The sequence below is a fragment of the Octodon degus genome, unplaced genomic scaffold (genome assembly GCF_000260255.1).
Source record: "Octodon degus isolate 3935 unplaced genomic scaffold, OctDeg1.0 scaffold00019, whole genome shotgun sequence".
In the NCBI taxonomy this organism is placed as follows: domain Eukaryota; kingdom Metazoa; phylum Chordata; class Mammalia; order Rodentia; family Octodontidae; genus Octodon; species Octodon degus.
The window spans coordinates 8,212,407-8,234,667 of record NW_004524595.1 but is presented as its reverse complement, the minus strand read 5'-3'; the positions used below and the strand labels follow the sequence as shown (position 1 = coordinate 8,234,667).

General features: G+C 38.0%; 1 protein-coding gene and 1 pseudogene across 1 annotated transcript in view; one reads left to right on the top strand and one right to left on the bottom strand.

Moving 5' to 3' along the window:
• Positions 1 to 22,261, bottom strand: part of Itsn2 (intersectin 2) — a 167,042-nt gene that overhangs the window by 127,561 nt on the left and 17,220 nt on the right. The gene's annotated exons all lie outside the window — the stretch shown is intronic.
• On the top strand, positions 11,726 to 12,198 carry LOC101576426 (annotated as a pseudogene).

The following is a 22,261-nucleotide window of genomic DNA, read 5'->3' as shown; positions in this document are numbered from 1 at the left end:
CTGAGTTCAATCCCCGGTTTAAAAAAAAAAAACAAAAAAAAATTGAATAAAAAAGAATTTTGGACTTGAACTTGTAGAAAATCACACAACAATTACTCAAGAGATCTCTCCTGCAGTAAGTGACAGCACAAGCCCTTTGCATCTCCTAGTCTGACCTTAAGTCATCTTCACCTACTTAAACCTCATTAAGGGCTCATAAATATGTGCTACAAGCCATGCATGTAACTAACATCAGAGTAAATTCTTGCACAAATATGATTGTGGAGTGCCCCTGGGATGACTCAACACCCTGCCATCAGCCCTGTCAATCATGCCTAAAGAGTCATGGGAGACACCTGGGGTAAGGTATATTTATTTATTTATTTATTTTCGGAACTGGGGATTGAACTCAGGCCCTTGTGCTTGCCAGGGAAGCACTTATTCCACTGAGCCATCTCCCTGGCCCCCGTATATCTCCTTTAAAACACAAAAGCCTATTTTATGTTGGGACTGTGGCTGGAAGCTGTGTTCTATGTGCTGTGCTTTTACTATCCTGTCACCTCTGACACCATTTTTCTGTTTGTGCCATATCTTCTGTTGCCATGGGCTTGCCCCAAGCACAACTTCCCATGATCTCCAATACATATAGCTGTTGGGCACTTGCTTTTTGACTGTGCACTTGCAATCCTTTGCTTATTGTACATAAGACCCAGGCTCATAACTGCTTATTGCATGGTAATAAGCAGAACTCCTTGACTCTTTGGCTATGAGAAGTTATGGAAGAAAAGGAATCAAAGAGCCAACCCTCTGAAATAGTTTGTGAGACTCAGTAAACTATGGTTTCATGGAGAGAGCTGGGGTCCACCCAAAAGGGTACAGAACAATCAAATGCTGGGCAAGGGACTGTGCTTGTTTTGTGCCTTCACAGCAGAACCAAACAAAGACATGAATGAGGTCATAGGGCTCATATACATGTGAGAGTCAAAAACAGAAACAAAAACAGCTACTCACTTAGCCCACTAGCACAGCTTCCTGAAAATCTGCCTTGTCAAAGCTCACCAATGAGCTGCCTACAACTAAGCTCAGAAATTGACTGGTGAGGACAGAGCACTCTTTCCAAGTGTTTTTGTGGAGGTTTTTCTTTTTGTTTTTGAGTAGGTTGATGACTGAACCGACTGCATGCTAGGCAACTAAGCCAGTCTACCAGTGACCTTATCCCCAGCCCTTTTTACTTCTTTATTTTGAGGCAGGGTCTCACTAAGTTGTTCAGATTGACCTTGAACTTACAATCTTTCTACCTCAGGCTCCCAAGTAGTTGGAATTACAGACATGTACCATCATGTCTGCTTCTCTGCAAGACACTCTGTAAATCTGAATCTTACTTGCAAGGGAGATATGATAAGAACTTTTAGTGTCAATTTTTCCTTTTGATCACCCTTCTTCTTTGTTCAGGGACTTGCTGACCAAACTTGCTCTTTTTCAGTCCTAAAAATCCCCTTTGGCCTCAGAAGCCATCCCAAAAACAAGCCTTGGTTGCGCTTGTATTTCTCTGAGACCCGTCTTGTTTGTATCCATTCTGGACCCAGAAACTTAGCTTCAGTGACATCATCAGTTAAAAGTTAACACAGAAGGAAGTCACATAAACCAAGTCATAAGTATAACAACTATAACTTTTTTATTTCCTCAATTTTAAATTATCAAAAAAAGGAACTGCTATGTCTGCTATGTAGAACTTAAAACAACAAATTGTTACAATTATAATTTTCCAATGAAATGTAAGTATTTACTCCTAAAATAAAATTTTTTTAAAATTATCATAATATAAACTGAAACAGAACATATGCATGCAAAGTATCTTCTTACAGACATGCAGTAGCAAGCACCTGTATTTTATTTAGTTTATTAGTGACTGAGAGGCAATTTTAAGACCTGAGAGAAAATGCACTAAAAACATTACATGTAACTTTTATAACGCTACATACAGAAAGCACATTATCAAAGATGACTCACACAGCAGAAAGACAAGGAAGAGGATCCCAGAATAAAGCCTTTATCAGTTAGATCAAGTTCTAAAGTTATAAATCATCTGTCTAGAATCTTTGGCTGGTCACCATGTATTCTGTGAATACAACAGAATGCCACAGGATAAATGCTCAGTAACTGTAGGCATCTCCCTGAAATAAAACGATGGAACCAATCAAATAATATAACAGACAGGGAAGGCAAATCCTTTGGGCTAAGATGTAGGTACTGATATTATAGAATCTTTTTTACTTTATGAGTAGGATTTAGCGATCCATGCATACAGACACCATAAGGTAATATTTATACGTGTATAAAATAGCTGGATGACTGTGCTAACATTATATATAATATATATGAATGAATGAGGTCATAGGGCTCACACACATGTGAGAGTCAAAAACAAAAACAGCTACTCATTTAGCCCACTAGCACAGCTTCCTGAAAAATCTGCCTTAATTTATCAAAGTTCGCCAATGTGCTGCCTGCAACTAATACACACACACACACACACACACACACACACAAATTAAGGATAGGATCTACAGGGTCTCACTATGTAGATCGGACTTGTAGTGATCCTGTTTTCAGCATGCCAAGCACTGGGATTACAGGCGCACATCACCCACACCTAGTCTCAGGGTTTCTGATCAATTCAACATACTTCTAATGAATTACTATATACCTTTAGTATGTGTCATGCACAATATCCCCTGAGAACCAGGTTCCAGGTTCTGCACAGGTGCTGATGCTGCCCAATTTCTCGATAATACTCATTCCCCTCACAAGATCTCTGCAAAGCAGATGATAATGTACTTTTTCCACAGATGAAAAATCTGAAAGGCTAAATTACTTACCCAAATTCAACAAATCATGAAACCAAGAAGATATCCCAAATCTATCTAATTCTAAAGCTCAGAAATTTCCCATGGGCTTTATCTGCTTTCTCCTCTCTTAAACAGAGAGAGTAATAACGAGTAGTAGTAGCTTACAGGGTCCTGTCAACAGCAGGTGGACTGAAGGCAGGTAAATTTGTAGGGGAAAGGAGACAAATTAGGGCTGTCTCTTAACACACAGGGCCATACATAATTCAGAGAGTGCTGTTTCCTACCTCTTGTTATAACTCTATGAAAGGAAAGGAAAGGGGAACTAGCAGCGACATGCTTGGTGTGGCTCTCCAGCAAACATCCCTTCTACTCTGCAGAGAGGTGACATGCAATGATTGACAATTTTGGCAGACTGTAGTCATGATGTAAGCTGTGATAGTTACTGACAGTTTCAGAATATTCACATGGCGACTTTACTGCTCAATAAAAGTTAATGGGGAACTGACATTATTACCTTTGTAGAAATAAAACACTTAATAGATAATAGGTATAAGGCAAAGAAGACCATTTTGGTTTAAGAGAATCCAAATGGAATCTGGAGAAACACCAAATATAATATGGAAAATATATTTACATTAAGAAACAGAAAAGTAGAAATGCTAGAATTGGGAAGCTCTTCCACAAAAAGTTAAGATGCAGAGAAAAAATTCATAATTATACTAGTAAAACTTGGCTTAGAGGAAGGGTTTTTTTTATTATTGTTATTTTAAGACAGTCTTAAGGCCAGTCAAATAGCTCAGTGGATTAAATAAAGCACCTGCAAGCAAGTGCAGGGGTCAGGGTTTGATCCCCGGGCCTGCCAGGCCAGGACCCACCCCTGGGGTGCACTGAGTCGGCAACTGAGACTGGGCATGGTGGCACACGCCTGTAATCCTAGCACTTGGGAGGCTGTAAACAGGAGAATAACTATGAATCCAATCTACTAGTGAGACCCTGAACACCCTGTAAACCCTTCCCTAAAATACAGGAGAAAAAAAAAGTCTTGCTAAGTCATTAAATTGGCAAGGATGGCTATGCTTAAACTTGTGGCCTTCCCTTCCTCAGCCTCCCAAAATGCTGGAAATTATAAGCATGGGTCACCATATCCAGCTAAGGTTGGGTTTTTTATTTTTTGTCTTAGAAGCATAGAATTATAGAAAAAAAAAAGAATTTTAGTAATTATTTAGTCCAAAATCATCCATTTTCTTCTTCCATCCCTCCCCCAAATACCAGGAACTGAACTCAGGACTTTGCATGTGCCAGGCAGGTGCTGTGCCACTGAACTACGTCCCTGATCCTCATCCGTTTTCACAATGGAGAAACTAAGAAACCTGTACAAGCTCACAAGTCAGTAGCAAAACTGGTCCCAGATGCCATCTTTGATGCTCTAGTCCAGTGCTTCATCTCTGACAGCTTCCCAAATTACGTAGTCACATCACCTGAGATATTTACTAACTCCATAGATTTTCAGGTCCCGCTGCTGGGAAATTATGAACCAGAAGGTCATTATGTGAATTATGGCAAGCACTGCATAAAACTCTCTCCCATCCTTGAGACTTTTCTAGAGGGCTCTTTTTTCCCCTAAAACACTCACTAATATGCCTTTCCTGCTAAAATTTTTCCATACTCATTAAAGTCCAAATTTATTAGCATGAAGTATGGTGCTCTTCTGAAACTCACCCCAATCTTCTTTATCACACTCATGCTGAGATACTTCTCCTGGAGTCCCTTGTCCTAAGTTCATTAACTTTTTCTTAAAACAACAATGATTTTTCTTCTCCCCATTCCTTCTTTAAGAATTGCTCCTTAGTCACAGTCATGTTTTCCCATCATTCTTCAACTGCCAACTCAAATGTCTTTTCTGTAAAAGACTTCTACTCTTCCTGGCAATTTGTCACTGTCTTTTAGGTATGTCTGTAATACCTGTTCAGCTCACAAGAATCTCATTCATCACACTATATTGCAATTGCAGGCTTCACATGTTTGCCTATTTCATATGCCCTGGGAAGAGACCGTTTTTATTTAGCTTTGTACCTTTAATTCCTTAATCAGGTTTCCCAGAAAAAAAAATTCTCAACAAATATTTGCTGAACAAATAAATTATATAAATGAATAGTACAGTTGACACCAAGAAGAAAAAAGGGGGGAGGAACAAAGGAAGTAGGTAAGGAGGCAATGCTCAGGCATATTAGAGCTGCGACAAAACCAGTTCTAACAAGTGGGCAAAATCTATCACAAAGTCACATGTATGGAACACACAATCCAGGATGACTCTGCAGTTCCCAAGCACTGTACCTGAAACCAGTCAGAAAAGGGCTATTTTCAATTCTTCATTTACATCTGGCCTGAAGCCAAGCGAGTCTTTTATAGGGCATTTTAAATCTGAAGCCAGGTCGTGAGATTTTGATAGGACAATCATCTCAATGTCTTATTCGTATGAGCAAAAAACCAATCCAGGACTTCCAGATACAAAAGACCCCCTTCCTTTATTCTTATGGCTACCGTAAGTCTGTTCACTGAACTGCTCTTACTCTGCACAGCGTACTTCTTTTCTACCTTCAATAAAAGTACATCTATTATCTTTTCTGTGTGTCTGGTTCAGGACGCCAAGAACCTGGGAAGAAGTCCCATGGGACCCACTATCAGGTAATACTGTCAAATTGAACATATTAAAAAAAAAAAAAAAGTTCTGATGAGGAAAGCAGAGTAGGCACCTAAATACTTCCTTGATACCCTGCAGACCTCAGAACTAGGGCCATTCAAACAAAACTGTCCACCACAGAATAGTTCTTCTGTAATTTGGTTAGGGTTTGTTTGTTTTTGTTTTTTTCTTTTAAGTATACTCTATTTTAGAAATAAAGGCTTATTCCCCAATAAATCCTAAAGGCTTTTTATTAGTAGTACCAGAGGAAGGCTTGGGTTTTCCAGTTTGTCATATTATTTATTTAGTATTTTAGGGAAGAGTCTACAGGGTGTTCAGGGTCTCACTACTAGATTGGACTAGTAGTGATCCACCTGTTTACAGCCTCCCAAGAGCTGGGATTACCAGGCACACACCACCACACCCAGTCTTAATTACTGTCTCGGCGCACCATGGGGGTGTGGCTGGCACAGCAGACCTGGGGATTGAACATCTGGCCCCTGTGCCTGCTTGCAGACCCTTTAATCCTGTCATATTACTTAAATGTCAGTTAAGCCCTCTTGGTGCTTCCTCTATTCCTAGTATGTGTTAGGTTCACACAGCCAAATCTCAAGCCTTCCTCACTGATCAGTTGAGAAAATTGTTCCTGTCTCATCCAGTTCCCAGGAAGATCAAGTTCAGTTCTATATAACAACTGGGGTAAATTACCTACTACTTCACAGAGTTTGCAGTAACAAGTTGTCAACACAGTACATATATTCCCTGTATCTGTTACCCATCTCTCCATTTGTTCTCTTCTCATCATTCATTCATCAAACATAAACAGCCACTGTGAGAAAAGAGATTTGAAGAATGCTGTAAGACCTGAGAGGACAGGCCTAACACTACCTCAGAGGTAAATCAAAATATGGTCCAGGGGAGGTCAGATGTGTGTAACAATTTTCTAACACATGGACAGAAGCAAAGTGAGTAAATGACATTGTAGAGGTGTATGAATAGGCACTGTTATAACAAAGTAAGCTTCTAAACCTAAAGAAAAACTGGTTGAAAGAAGGAAAGTACAGAGCCAACATAACAATAGGACCACTTCTATTCAAAGACATTGTGATCTGAAAGTGATGTAACTTTAAAGAATTAACTTACAAGAGACTAAGTCAGCAACAGTCTTCAACTGTACTCTCAGGAGTTGTGTAAGTTTTAGGAACTAAAACAGGTGTAGAGAAAAGAGTCTGGGGTAGAAAGCAATATCAACTTCAAAGAGAGCAGTTATAGCTTTGTTTTACATACAGAAGCATTTTCATAAGGTTTCATCTGATAATTCTTAAAAAAAAAACAAAAAAACCCAGCAACCAGATTCCATTTCCTTCATTTCAGAAAAATTAAACAGAAGCCAAAGAGAAGTAACTTGCCAAAATCACACAACTGAAGAAAAAAACTAAGTCATACTTTTGATTTTGGATGTCATTATGTAATTCATGGAGTATTCATATTTTTTTAAATAACTTTTCCAGTTAAAGACACAAAACAGGCAATATCAGTGAAAGACATTACCCAGAGAAAGCATGTATAAGGGGAAAAAGAAAAACCTTACGGTTTTAAGGGCAAAAGGAAACAATTCTAACAATCAGTACAAGACATAGAACCGGATTTGATTCCTGAGACAAAGATATCAATCATGAAGTGAATGGCATATTCCAGGGGGTGAGAACTTGAACTCGAGCAATAAAGAACAGATACCTTAGAGAAAAAATGGATAGGATGTTCTAACAGCTAACTAAGCAAGATCAAAGAATAGCATCGCAGATGAGCTTCTATCTTGGGTGTATATAGAACATTAACACTAAGACAGACACTTTAAGAAGCAGGGACTTGACCAGGCATGTGGTGCATGCTTGCAATCCCAACTTTCTTGGGAGGCTATAGCAGAGGATCACAAATTTGAGGTATACCTGGACAATCTGGCAAGACCTTATCTCACAGTAAAATTTAAAGGAGTCTGGGGATAGCTCAGTAGTAGAGCACTTGCCTCGTAGAACAGGTTTAGCTGGGTGAAGTGGTACATATCTGTAATCTCTGCTCTCTGGGAGGCTTAGGCAAGAGATTCAGAAGTTTAAGCCCTGCCGAAAGAATTTAGTAACTTAGTGAGACCCTGTCTCAAAATGAAACAAATATAAAAATTAAAAAGGGTTAGAAACATAGCTCAGTGTAAAAGCTCTATATTCGATCCCCAGTAGGAATGAAAACAAAACAAACAAACAAACAAACAAACAAAAAAAGACCTGAGATTTATCCCCAGCAGCAAAAACAAAAAAAAGCAGAGATTTGGATGTCAAATTTGGGTGATAAGCAGCAAAACAGTCAATTGGGGTCATGCCTACAAAAATATCCAAATGGAGAACACTCAAGAAATAGTAGAAACTATATTTGAGATGATGACCCAGATTTGATAGTCATTAGGAGTTGGGAGGGCCAGCCAGATAGTTCAGTGGACTAAAGCACCTGCTTAGGCAAAGTGCAGTGGCTGGCCCGGGTTCGATTCCCAGCATGCCGTGCTGGCCCCACCCCCGGGTTGCACTGAGATGGTGATTCAGACTGGGTAAGGTGGTGCACACCTATAATCCCAGCACTTGGGAGGATGAAAATAGGAGGCTCGCTATGGGTCCGATCTACATAGTGAGACCCTGTACACCCTGTATTAAATACATTAAAAATAATAATAATAATTGGGAATAGTGGTAATCATGTCAGTGAATGAAATAATCCATGAAAGAATGCATAAGAAACAAGAGAAGTTAGAAACAAAACAAAACAAAAAATCAGAATATAGAAGTTATTTCCAAATGTCACAGAAGTCAAGACTAAGCTATTAGCTTTGACAATTTTTCACTGAGTTCAACTCCAGTACAGAAGTGGCTGAATTAATATAGGTGAAACTGAATTGGATTAGGAGTAAACGTGTGGTGAAATGTAGGTGACTTAGGAAATATGTGGTTGCTGGGCACAGAATAATACCAGCTACTGAGGCTATGGGAGCAGGTCACAAGTTTTAATGTTCATAAACATTAAAAGTTTATAATCAGAGGGCCAGCCAGATAGCTCAGCAGACTAAAGCACCTGCTTAGGCAGAACGCAGCACCAGCATGCCATGCCAGCTGTGCCCCTGGGGCACACTGAGATAACAATTGAGACTAGGCGTGGTGGTGTGCACCTGTAATCCCAGTGCTTGAGAGGCTGAAAACAGGAGGATAAATCCAATCTACATAACGAGACCCTGTAGATCCTATATCAAATACATAAAAAAAAAAAGTTTATGAACAGAAAGGACAGATAGGAGGCTAGCCTGGGCTACTGAGCAAGCCTCTGTCTCAAAATTTAAACAAACAAATAAACTAACAACAACAACAAAAAAATCGGAGAGGTTCAAGATTCAATTCAGTGGTAGAACACCTTAGGCTCATTTCCTAGTAGTGAGAAAAGTTGTTAAGGGAAAGGAAAGGTGGGAGAAGAGGCAAGAGTTTGAGTTTTTAAGAAAAGGTAGCACTGTTATAAAGCCTTAGTTTTTAAAATGGAAGAACAAAACTATTTTAGAAGAAAACCAGACTCCCAAAAGGGAGTGGAAAGGGAGAACCAGAAAAAGTAGAATTAGACACTTCTTGAAACTCATGGGATAGATGTTTGAGACTCTGGAAACAAAGTTCACAAATGGCAACAGGGATGTATGAAGACATTAGTAAATCTAGAAGCAGGAAAAAGAAGCTGAGGAAATATAACCACCCCAACCTTTCTCTTTCTTTTTAGGCTTAGACAACAGCCCACAGGGCAGAGCTGCAGATCTGACCTCTGAGAACCACCCCCACATGCTTTAGCACAAATTTCTCATCTAGTCAATCCAGAAAGAGAGGGTCACATACAAATCAGTTCTCATGAATCAACCAGACATGTGTATATTCAACTTAGCTTTCCATATCAAAATATGTGTTAAATGAATGGATGTGGGGAAAACACTGTAGTACGAGCAAAAGCAAAGTGACTTCTGTGGAAAGGGAAAACAGACTTACAGGAAATAGTGAAGCGCTAGTAAGAAGGCAAGGAACCACAGCACATGCAAAACTGAGTGCTATATTAATACCTAACGGATATGAATGCAAATAGGCACAACTGTTTTTAAAAAAAGCTTTAGGAGCCTGGGGAGATAGCTCAGTAGAATAAATACTTGCCTGGCAAGCGCAAGGGCCTGAGTTCAATCCCTAGTTCTGCAAAAAAAAAAAAAAAAAAAAGCTTTAACACACTCCCTCCTACCACCAGTGGCACATGCATGACTATCCCAATAGGTAGCTTATATCACCCAGTGGGACTGTCCCATGTCTCCTGATGGCACAGTCACACATGTACCAGTGATGGGTCAGAACTGCCCAGTAGCAGGATTTATGAATTACTACCCTGTCATGAACATGTTAAAAGGAGACATTAATGTATACACAGTTGAAAGAGAAAATCCATTATCAAGATAAGTCATTAATACTTCTAAATATAGGCTGGAGAAATAGCTCAGTGGTCTAAATACCTGTCTGGCAAGAGCAAAGACCCAACTTCCATGCTGGGTATCATATACCATGCCAGTCCTAAAACCCCAGGTGTGCCGTGCTGGTCCTGAAATTAGGCATGGTGGTGCACACCTGTAATCCCAGGTTGGGGAGGCTGAGACAGGAGGATCACTATGAGTCTGAACTATGTAGCCAGGCCCTGTACCAAATAATTAATTAATTAATTTTAAAAGTTAAAAAAATGCTTCTAAGTATATAGTTCTAGATAGTTTACTATTTATATACTAACAAATACAATTTTTATACACATAAAACCATATTTCATTATACTGCAACCTGGTTTTTTCACTACTCATTTTTCTCTACTACAAATAACACTACAATAAACATTCTTCATATAAGTATTTTAATATAGGTTTGTATACATACATATTATTTGCTTTCAAAGTAGAAAGTCGGTTTTAGTGTATATGAACATTACAGTTTTAATAGATATTACTGAATAGCTTGAGTTGCACTTCATCTATAAAGGCCTTCAATACAGACTGACATCAGAATACCAAAAAGATAGTTTAGATACACAACCTCCCTACCCTGACTTAATTCATATAGACATTTTAGAGTAGCTACAGTAGTAAATATTGCATTCCCTCTAAGCTACTCCTTAGCTAAGCTCTCCTCTCCTAACAAATATAACCATAAGAATATTGCACACATTATCTCAAATATGAAAAGCTTATGAACAGAAAGGACAGACAGGAGAAGTGGCACAGCTAAGTCTGGTATTTACATTTCCAGATATCTTTCATGCATATATAAACACATTCTTGTTAAAATATTACTATGTTCACTTCTCATTCCACATATTATGGACAGCCTTCTACAGCAAAATACAATAGGCCAATCACATGCCTTTCAATAGGTATGTGGCACTGTATTGTGAGAATATGTTATTCCCTATTGGTAGACATTATTTCCAGTTTTCTGCTTAACAAATCATGTTATGCTCAACATCCTCACACATATACACTGAGTAAGTAGAATAATACTTCTAGAGATAGAATAGGCTTTCTTAAAAAAAGGTACTTTTTATACCCCCAACAGTATGTAAGCATACTTGTTTCTGCATAATCCTACCAATATTTGGAATAAATTTTATATTTAGAATACTCTTCACCTGTTTCAAATGGCAGTTTTAACATATGGTAGATACCATTATGATATAATTATTTCTTAAACACAAAAGTAAAGAACATGAATACAAACATTCAACATTACACACACACGTCAAGAATTAAAAGAGAACCTTTTGAGAGAGAAGCTTATCTGTAGGTTTTTTTTATCTTTTTTTATCTTTTTTTATTATTTTTTTTATTATCTGTAGTTTTAGTACAAATTTTGCCAGTGTGAAAGACAAAACAGTATTATAAATTTTTATTTCTTTGATCATTAGTGAACTGGGCATCTTCCACATACTCATGTACATTTACCCTATGGAATAAATGAAAATTGCCTTTTTATTTCTTTTGCCCATTTTCTATAGCAGCACTGTTCAACAGAAATACAATGCAACTTTTACATATGTAATTTATGTGTTTAAAAAAACATTTAAAAAAATAAAACAATAGTTGCAAGGTAGAGATGAGTCGTAAAAGATTTGCTCTGGTAGCCGAGTCTGGAGACGATGAGCAGAAATGGCACCTCGCAAGGGGAAGGAAAAGAAGGAAGAGGTCGTCAGCCTCGGGCCTCAGGTGTCTGAAGGAAAGAATGTATTTGGTGTCTGTCACATCTTTGCATCCTTCATTGATACTTTTGTCCATGTCACTGATCTCTCTGGTAAGGAAACTACTCGTTGTGTGACTAGTGGGATGAAGGAGAAGGCTGATGGAGATGAATCCTCCCCATACGCTGCCATGTTGGCTGCCCAGGACATGGCCCAGAGGTGCAAGGAGTTGGGCATACCACCCTACATATCAAACTCTGGGCCACAGGAGGAAATAGGACCAAGACCCCTGGGCCTGGTAAACAGTCAGCCCTTAGAGCACTGGTTTGCTCAGGAATGAAGATCTGGAGGATTGAGGATGTCACTCCTATCCCCTCCGACAGCACCTGCAGCAAGGGAGGTCCCTGTGGTCACCGTCTATGAACAAGGCTCAAACTGTTTTCTGTTAATAAATTACTTTCATGTAAAAAAAAAAGATTTGCTTAACATATGTGAGGCCCTGGGTAAAATCCCCACCACCAGGGGAAGAAAAGGTTAAAAACAAACATAAGAAGTTGGTGTTACTAAAATACTTTAAGTATTCAAGTATTATGATTTCAACATGTGATCCATATAAAAAAATACTCTCTTTTTGTACTAAGGCTTCAAACTCCAGTGTGCTTTACATACTTCCAGTAATTACCGATGCAAGAACAGGATCTCAGCATAAATCCTGAGGGGATTTCACTGACCTTATCAGACCCAAAAGCTACAACTCTTGTTGCATAGGTCCTGCTTTACCTTGGGCTTAACCATCCAGCAGAAAAGTATAAAAACGAAGTATAAGAAGTAAAGCCATGCTGTTATGTTGAGCTGTAGGGGACTCAGGTCAACAATTTCTGACATTTCCAGTGAAGCGGAAAACCCAATACTATTATGGGCTACTGGACTCTTTTCGAATATTTTGCTGAGTTAACACACCTATAATATTCAAATAACGGAACTTAACAAAAAAAGGGGATACAGATGAATGTCCATTTTATATCTGTGTATTCAAAATGGTTAGGCCAGATATATAGTTGCATTCTCTTAATCAATAGAGGGATTTGTTCTAATAGTGTTTGTAAATAGGATATCATGTCCGCATCTTGTACAGCAATTAACCACTAGGAAGAATGTATGCAATGTGTTAATTATTGAAACTGTCCTACCAATTTGGTTTGAAACTGTCTCAATGCTATTTGTTTCTCAATAAAATTATGGAAAAAAAAAACACACAAGACTAAAAAAAAAAAAAATTACCGATGCAAGTGAGCAATATTTCAAATGCTCATTAGCCAGATGCTAAGTGACTACAGTACCATACTGAATAGGGTGGTTCTATTGGATCCCTCTTTTTATTAATAGGATCCTTATCTGTGGAAGCTTGTATGCTTTCTTCCATTTCAATCTTTTTCTCATTTATTCAGTCTTTTATTATATAAATAATTAAAAATAACGGAACATGAAAGTCACCTTTTACTACTCCACTCCCAAATCAACCCCCAAACCACCACGTTAGTCTATTTTGCATATTGTACAAATATACCTATATACACTTATTTTACCTCTTCTGAACATTTACATTATCTTAAGCTTCTTCTAAGACAGTGTTCATCAGAAATGTCCTTTCTTGGGGCCGGGGAGATGGCTCAGTGGAATAAGCACTTGTCTGGCAAGCGTTAGGAGCTGAGTTCAATCCCCAGTTCCACCAAAAAAAAAAGAAAGAAAGAAAGAAATGTCCTTTCTCTAATTCTCCACAGTACAAAATAAGACAACTGACCATCTCCCAACATTCATGTAATACCACTGATTGAAACCATGAGCTAGGGGCCAGGGAGATGGCTCAGTGAAATAAGCACTTCCCTGGCAAGCGCAAGAGCCTAAATTCAATCCCCAGTTCTGCCAAAAAAATAAAAGAAGAAACCATGAGCTAAACTAAATCTTTTGCTGAGCTAGCAACTATGTGTCCAGGCATGGTGGCACACACCTGTAACCCCAGTGCAGGGGAGACTAAAAACAGGAGGATCACTACCAGTCTGAGCTGCATAGTGAGACCCTGCATGCGTGCACACACGCGCGCGCACACACGCGCGCGCACACACACACACACACAAAATGTCAAGCAACTGGCAAGGTATGATGGTACATGCCTATAATCCCAGCATTTGGGAGGCTGACGCAGGAGGATCACTCTGAGTTCAAGGCTAGCCTGGGATACATAAATGAGTTCAAGGCCAGTCTGAACTACACAGTGAGACCTTGCCTCAGATAACATAACGTAACATAAAATAACATAACATAACAATGGCAAGCAATTAAAAAGACAAATATTAATCTAAGTAATTCTGTAAAGAGAACTCTAGGGTAAATTTCAACTTGTTTTTAAAAAACCAGTAATTCCATCATTTAAACCAGTAGCTGTATCATCTAGAACCCTGTCCTTGTCTATTAGTCTATTGTAACTAATATTAAATAAATCTATTTTAAGAAAAGCACTTAATTGGAATTACTCCCAATTTCACCTTGAATCTAACCATATTATATTCAGTGGTAAAACTACAAATACAGAGGAAAAATACAGTACATTCCTATATACAAAACCCCATGGTAGAGGCCTGAGGAACCAGCATCTAAATTGATACCACATTCAACCAGAACCTATGTGTGAACAGCTTCCTCTGTGATTGGTAGCTTCTAATCTCAGACACTAACAGAACACAACAGGCAAGGAAAGAAATCGAATTCACAGCATAGCCAATTTGCAGAAAACCATTCATTCATGTTCTTGGTCTATCAAACCAATATGCCATTTTTAAAAAGTTAACTGGGCTGGGATATCTAGCTTGGTGGCATAAGTACCTGCCTGGCAAGCACAAGGTCCTGAGTTCAATCCCCAGTACACATGTCTTGCTGGCCCCAGAACCCTATGCAGGCTCCAGAATCAGGCGTGGTGGTGCACACCTGTAATCCCAGCACTGGGGAGGCTGAGAAAGGAGGATCACTATGAGTCCAAATTGTATAGTGAGATCCCGTATCTAAAAATAAAATAAAAAATAAAGTTAACTAATACTCCAACACAAGTAGGCAGGCCCCTCCCTCACATGATCAAGCAAGCCCCCACCAGTCACAAGGGTTCCCTGCCCATGAGAACAAACAGGCCCCTACCCACTCTGACCCAAAGAGTGAAAATCAATAAATGGAATCATATCAATAGAGTCCAAAGAAAACCTACAGAATAAGAAAAAAAAAAAATACTGCCAGCTATTCTTCAGACAGAGGACTAATACAGTATCTAGAATAAATAAAGAACTCAAAAAAGACACCCCAAAACAAAAAACCAAATTAAAAAATGTACACATGAAATGAACAGACACTTCACGGAAGCACAAATGGCCAATAAATACATGAAGAAATGGCCTGAACTACTTAGTAGACTGTCTCAAACAAAACAAAACAAAACAAAACAAAAAGAAAACCCTGAAGACAGTGATATTGTCAGTGACTAATTAATGAGGGTCCTGAGTTCAATCTCCAGTACCACATGCCTTGAAAACAAGAAAATATGAAATGGATCCAACAGCTGTTGGGTGGCATAAAGATTAATAAAAGATTCACTGCCATTAGTGAAAAATCAGAGGACGACAGCACAAACACCATAAAAACCTGTTTACTGAAATAACAGCAGAAAACTTTCCAAATTAGGGTAAAGAATGTAGAATACAGATAAACAAGACACATGGAACCTCAAATATACGTGATCTGAAAAGAACCTCTCTGTGACACTTCCTAGTCAAAATCGCAGAAGTCCAACACAAGAAAAAAAATTTAAAGTGGTTAGAGAAAAACAAAGACCACATATAAAGATAAACACATTAGAATTACAGCAGACTTCTCAACACAAACCTTTAAGGCCAGAAGAACTTGAAGCAAAGTGTTTTAAGCCCTAAAAGAACATGTTGATTAAAGGAACATTCCAACAGAGATAACAAGCACTAACACGTATACACTGAACAACAGTGCACCCAACTTCATAAAAACAAATTCTATTAAATATAAAAGACCAGGTAAACATTAACACAATTACAGTGTTTAATACCCCACCTATCACAATTAGATCAACTGAACAAAAAAATATACATATATATGTCTATATATATATATATATATATCAGAGTTTAATAAAAGCTTCTAAAAATGAGCTTCATAGCTACTTAACAACAATAGAATACATATTCTTGTCAGCACACATAGAAATTTCTTCAAAACAGATCACAGACTAGCCAATAAAGCAAGCTTAAGTAAATGTGCAAAAACTGAAATTATAGCTGGGCATAGTATCATGTGCCTGTAATCCCAGCACTCCAGAGGCTGAGGCAGGAGAATGGTTATGAATTCAAGGCCAGCTTGGGCTGCACAGTGAGACTCTGTATCAAAAAACAAATTGAAATTATACTATACATATTGTAAGATAATAAAGCAAAGAAACTAGAAATCAATGATAAAAGAAAACAGAAATTATGCAAATACATGGAAACTAATACATTCTTAAACAATGGGTTATGGAAGAAATTAAGGGAAAAAAAAGTTCCTAAAACTAAACAATAATGCCAGAACAACACACCAGAAATTATGGGACACAATGAGGACAGTCCCAGGAGAGATGTTAATAGCTGTGAATGCCCACATCACAAAAACAGAACAAGGCCATATAAAAAAAATCTAATGATGCACCTCAAGAAAAGCACACCAAACTCAAAACTAGTACAAGGAAGGAAATTATAAGGATTAAAGAAGAATTCAATAAAATTGAGACCAAAATCAAAACAAAGAATCAAAGAATAGTTCTTCAAAATAATCAACAGACAACCCTTAGCTAATCTCACCAGAAAGAGTGAAAATGCCATAAACAAAAATCCAACATCTATTCTTGATTAAAAAAAAACCTTGAAGAAAATAGGCACAGAAGATCTTATCTCAACCTGATAAACACCACTTATGACAAACCTACGGCCAACATCATGTTAAATAGGGAGAAGTTGAAAGTTTTCCCTCTAAAATCAGAACAAGACAAGGATATACACTATCGCCACTCCTGTTGATACACTATCAACACTTATATCCAAAACATTAGCAAGAACAATTAGGCAAGAAAAAGAAAAGGGATATATACAAGAAAGGAAGAGTTAAATTATCATTGTTTGTAGATAACATGATCCTCTGCATAGAAGACCCCCCCAAAATCCACCAAAAACCTTAGAATAACCAAATTCAGTAATGTAACAGGATTCAAAGTCAACACACAATAACCAATAGTATTCCTGTATACTAATAAGGAATCTAGGGGCTAGGGAGATAGCTCAGCAGTCTGCAGTCTAAGCACCTATCTGGCAAGTGCAAGGACCTGGGGTTCCTTCTCTGGTACTGTATGCCATGCTAGCCCCAGCACCCTGGGCATGCCATGCTGGCCACAGAAACCAGGCATGGTGGCACTCACCTCGAATACCAGCACTAAGGAGGCTGAGACAGGGGGATCGCTATGAGTCCAAGCTGCACAGTAAGACCCTGTACCAAATAAATAAAGAATAATAATAATAAGGAATCTACTGAGAAAGGTAAAAAAACACCATTCACAAAGGCACCAAGAAAAATTAAATATTTAGGAATTAACTAAGAAAGTGAAAGACCTCTACAATGAAAACTAAAATTGTCTGAAAGAGAAAATGGTGATCCCAGGGCATGCCTGCCATGCCAGCCCTGCCCTTCTCTTCCCCCACCCCCCACTGCTCAGATGGCGATTGAGGCTGGGCTTGGTGGTGCACCTGTAACCACAGCACTTGGGAGGCTGAAAACAGGAGAATTGCTACAAGTCCAATCTGTGTAGTGAGACCCTGTAGACCCTGCAGACCCTGTACTAAAAAAAAGAAAGAAAAAGAAAGGAAATGGAAGAGGACATCAGAAATATGGAAAAATATCCCTTATTCCTGGATAATAAAAAAATAATATAATCAAAATAGCCATATATCCAAAATTGATATACAGATTTAATACAATCCCAATCACAATTCCAATAGCATTCTTCACAGAACTAGAGAACACAATTCTAAAATTCACATGAAACCAGAGGAAATCCAGAACAGCAAAAGCAATCCTAGGTAACAAGAACAAAGTGGGTGGCATCACAATCTCATACTTGAAGTTATATTACAAAACAAGAGTTATATTATTAAACAGCATAGTATAGTACTGGCACAAAAACAGATATGAAAATCAAGGGGAACAGAACAGAAGATACAAAAACAACCTCAGGCACATTCAACTTTTTGATCTTTGACAAAGAGGCCAAAAAACACACACTGGAAGAAAGATAATCTCTTTAATAAATGGTGTTGGCAAAACTTGCTATCTGTATGTAAAAGATTAAATCTAGACCCATATTTCAAAGACCTAAATATTAAAATCCAAACAGTAAATGTGATGGTAGAAAAATAGGTAAAACTCTTGAAATTATAGTAGACAAGTACTGTTGGTACATAACCTCCGTTGACATAAAATAGTACCGAAAATCAACAACTGGAATCATATCAACAGAGTCCAAAGAAAACCTACAGAATAAGAGGGAAAAAAAGAAGAAAGAAAAAAAAAATACTGCCAGCTATTCTTCAGACAGAGGACTAACACAGTATCTAGAATATATAAAGAACTCAAAAAAGACACCCCAAAACAAAAAAACCAAATCAAAAAATGTATACATGAAATGAATAGACACTTCACAGAAGCACAAATGGCCAATAAATACATGAAGAAATGTTCAACATTGGCTATTAGAAAAATGTAAATTGAAACAACTCAAAGACTTCATTTACTATAGAAAGAATGGTCAACATCAAGAAATCAAATAGCAAATGCTGGTGAGGCTCTGAGAAAAAAGGAACCCTGCAATATTGTTGGTAGGAACATAAACTAGTACAAGAAAAAGCAGTATGGGAATTCTTCAAAATCTAAAACAAGAAGTTAGGGCCAGGGAGATACCTCAGTGGAATAAGTGCTTGCTTGGCAAACACAAGATCCTGAGTTCAATCCCTGGTACCACAAAAATAACAACAACAACAACAACAAAACATCTAAAACTAGAACTTTCATTCAACTCAACTATTCTTCTTCTAGGTATCTTCTCAAAAGAGGTAAAGTCGTCATAGTATAGTTATACATACATTTCCATGTTTACAGTAACATAATTCACAATAGCTAAACATTGGAATCAATCTTTATGACCACGAATAAAGATAAGTTATTTACATATAAAGGAGTACTACTTTGCCATAAAGATAAACTTCAATCATCTGTAGAAAAATGCATACTCCTAGAGACCATGTTAAGTGAAATAAACTACACACAAAAGTTTAAATAGCACATGGTTTCTCTTATATAAGAAACCCAAAGTATAACGAACAAAATAAAAGATACATAATAGAAAGCAGGAAGATAGATCTTTCTCAAATGAGAAAGTTGTTTCTCGAACTCTCAACAAATATTTATATGGACCAAAATGTCAACAGTGCAACGACTGAGAAATGCTGTTGTCAATTAATGTGAAATACATGGCTCTTCTCCAAGGAAAAAAACACAAATACACAAATGTGGCATACAATTCCAAAGGTTTCAGCCTTCAATCATCTGTAAACTTTCAGGGAATTCATGTATCTCATAGTGAAAGCCCTTAACTATAATATACAAATATTCACTTAAAAATTGTAATAGAATCTTGAATACTGTATGACATCTCTCATCTGGATGAGGCCAAGTACAAAGAAAATGAAAAAGCATGGATAGAAATGCACGAAGGGACAGAGTTTTAGTAATATGGAAGTGGTTGGAGGGAACAAGGGTGAGGAGAAGGAGGAAAAGGAGAAGGAGGAGAAGGAGGAGAAGGAGGAAGAGGAGGAGAAGGAGGAAGAGGAGCAGGAGGAGGAGGAGACGGGGAAAGAAGAATAAAGATGTGCTGTGTACAGGAACCTAATAACCCCAATTAACGTAAACACTATATGTCATAATGAGCCAAGACAAATAATACTGACAAGTACAAAAAGGAAGACAGGAAAATTGAAAGGGGGAAGGAAGGAGAAAGGGACTTTTTTAAAAAAGCTATAATCAAGTAACCACTCTCCAAGATAACTGTAAATTGTATGAACTGCAAACATGCACTTTAAAATTTATTCTATACTCTTAAAAATTATATAGAATGGGGGCCGGGAAGACAGCTCAGTGGAATAAGCACTTCCCTGGCAAGTGCAAGGGCCTGAGTTCAATCCCTGGTTCCACAAAAAAAAAAAAAAAAAAAAAATTATATAGAATGGAAATAACATTTCTACTCACATAATCTTTCATTCTCAAACTACTACAACCATGACCCACCTGAAATTAGGGAGCCAACCTAGTCATCTGCTCCATTCTCCAACAGAAAACTCCACGATTAAGAATTATAGCAATGCAAGAATGACTCAAAAGCTAAATGGTCAATGTAATCTTAATTCTACAATTATATTAACCTAGAATAGCAGCAACTAAAATGATAGCCAACTCATGAAAATACCACTTATGCAGTGAAAACAACTGAACTAAATTTGAGGGTGAGGCTGGGGAGATAGCTCAGCAGTCTAAGTGCCTGCCTGGTAAGTGCAAGGACCTGAGTTCAATCCTCAATATCACATGCTGTGCAGGCTGCGGAACCCCAGGTGCACTGTGCTGGCCACAAAACCTGGTGTGGTGGTGCACACCTGTAATCCCAGGCTGAGGAGCCTGAGACAGGAGGATCACTATGAGTCTGAACTGTGTAGTGAGATCCTGTATCAAATAAATAAATATCTTTTTAAAAAATTTAAATGTGTGCAGAGTAAGAATTTTTACATGGCATGAAAGCACTGTACAACTGGTAGATTACTAGAAACTAAATCAGAGACTTAAATAACTTTTAGTAACTGATTAACTTCAGCTTATAAACACTTAATTTTCAGTAATCCTTGATAAATTAGATCAGCAGGAAATAGGCCGTGGCAGTCCATAAATATTAAAGATTATGAAAACAGAACAACAGCAGCACCTAAAAACTGGGAAAATGACTGGAAGTTTTGGTTTATCATCATGAGGAAAAGCCTGAGGACATAGTATGTGCCTTAAACCATACCAGAGAATCAGCAATCTAATTCAACAATTTTCAGAAGTTTGAGTAGTGACTCAACAATGTAAGAATCCCCCAAAGTAGAGCCCTCATACACTGCTAGTAGGAATATAAATGTTTCAAATGCCTTTCAAGACAATTTGGAAGCTTCTTGAAATGTTAAATGTAGATTACTACATAACTCAGCAATTCCACTTCTAAGAATGAGACTAAGAGAAATCAAAACAAACATATGTCCACATAACATCCTATACCCAGGGCTGGTGAGATGGTTCAGTGGTCTAAGGCACCTACTTAGAACAAGCTTAGCAAAGCACAGGGACCATGGTTCAATCCCCCAGCACCACATGCCAGCCAGCCCCCCCCCCCCAACGTGGGCTGAGCTGGCCACACACACACACACACACACACAAATAAATAAAGTTTAAAAAAAAATCCTATACCCAAACGCTCACAGAAGCATTATCTACAACAGCCCCAAAAGCAGAAACAACCCAAATGTATATCAACCCCAGTGAAGTGATAAATAAAATGTAACAAACCCACAGAATAGACCATTATTTGACTATTAAAAGGAATTAAGTAGGCAGAGGGAGGAGGATGATAAGTTCAAATCCTTCCTGGGCAATTTAGTGAGACAATGTCTCAAAATAGAAAATAAAAAGGTCTGGGGATATGTAGGTCAGTGGTACAGCATCCTGGGTTCAATCCCCAGTACCACACACACACAGGAACAAAATAATACATTTACATCATGGATGCATCTTAAAAACACAATGGTAATTCCAAAAAACCAGTTTAAAACACCATACATACAATTCCATTTTTTGAAACATCCAAAATAGGCAAATCCACGGAGAAAGGAAGATCAGTGGCTGCCCAGAACTATGAATGTCAGGGGAAAATGAAGAGTGACTGCTAGTGGATACATGGAATTCTTTTTTGGATGATGAAAATGCTCTAAAATTAGGCATGGTAATGGCTGCATAATTCTGTGAAAAACTATACTAAAAAAATCACTGAATTAGAAACTTTAAAATTGCAAGGTTTATAGTTGCTTGTTTGTATGTGGTGGGGACTGAACACAGGGCCTTCCCACTGAGCTACATCTCCTGAGTCTTTTTTATTTTTTTACTTTGAGATAGGGTCTCACCAAGTCTCTAAATTGCCCAGGCTAGGCTTCAACTAGACATCATGCTTCAACTTAGCACAGGGCTGGTATTAAGTTTGCACCACCATGCTTGGCTGAGTTATTATATCACTATTTTAAACATCCTTATATCTTCATGT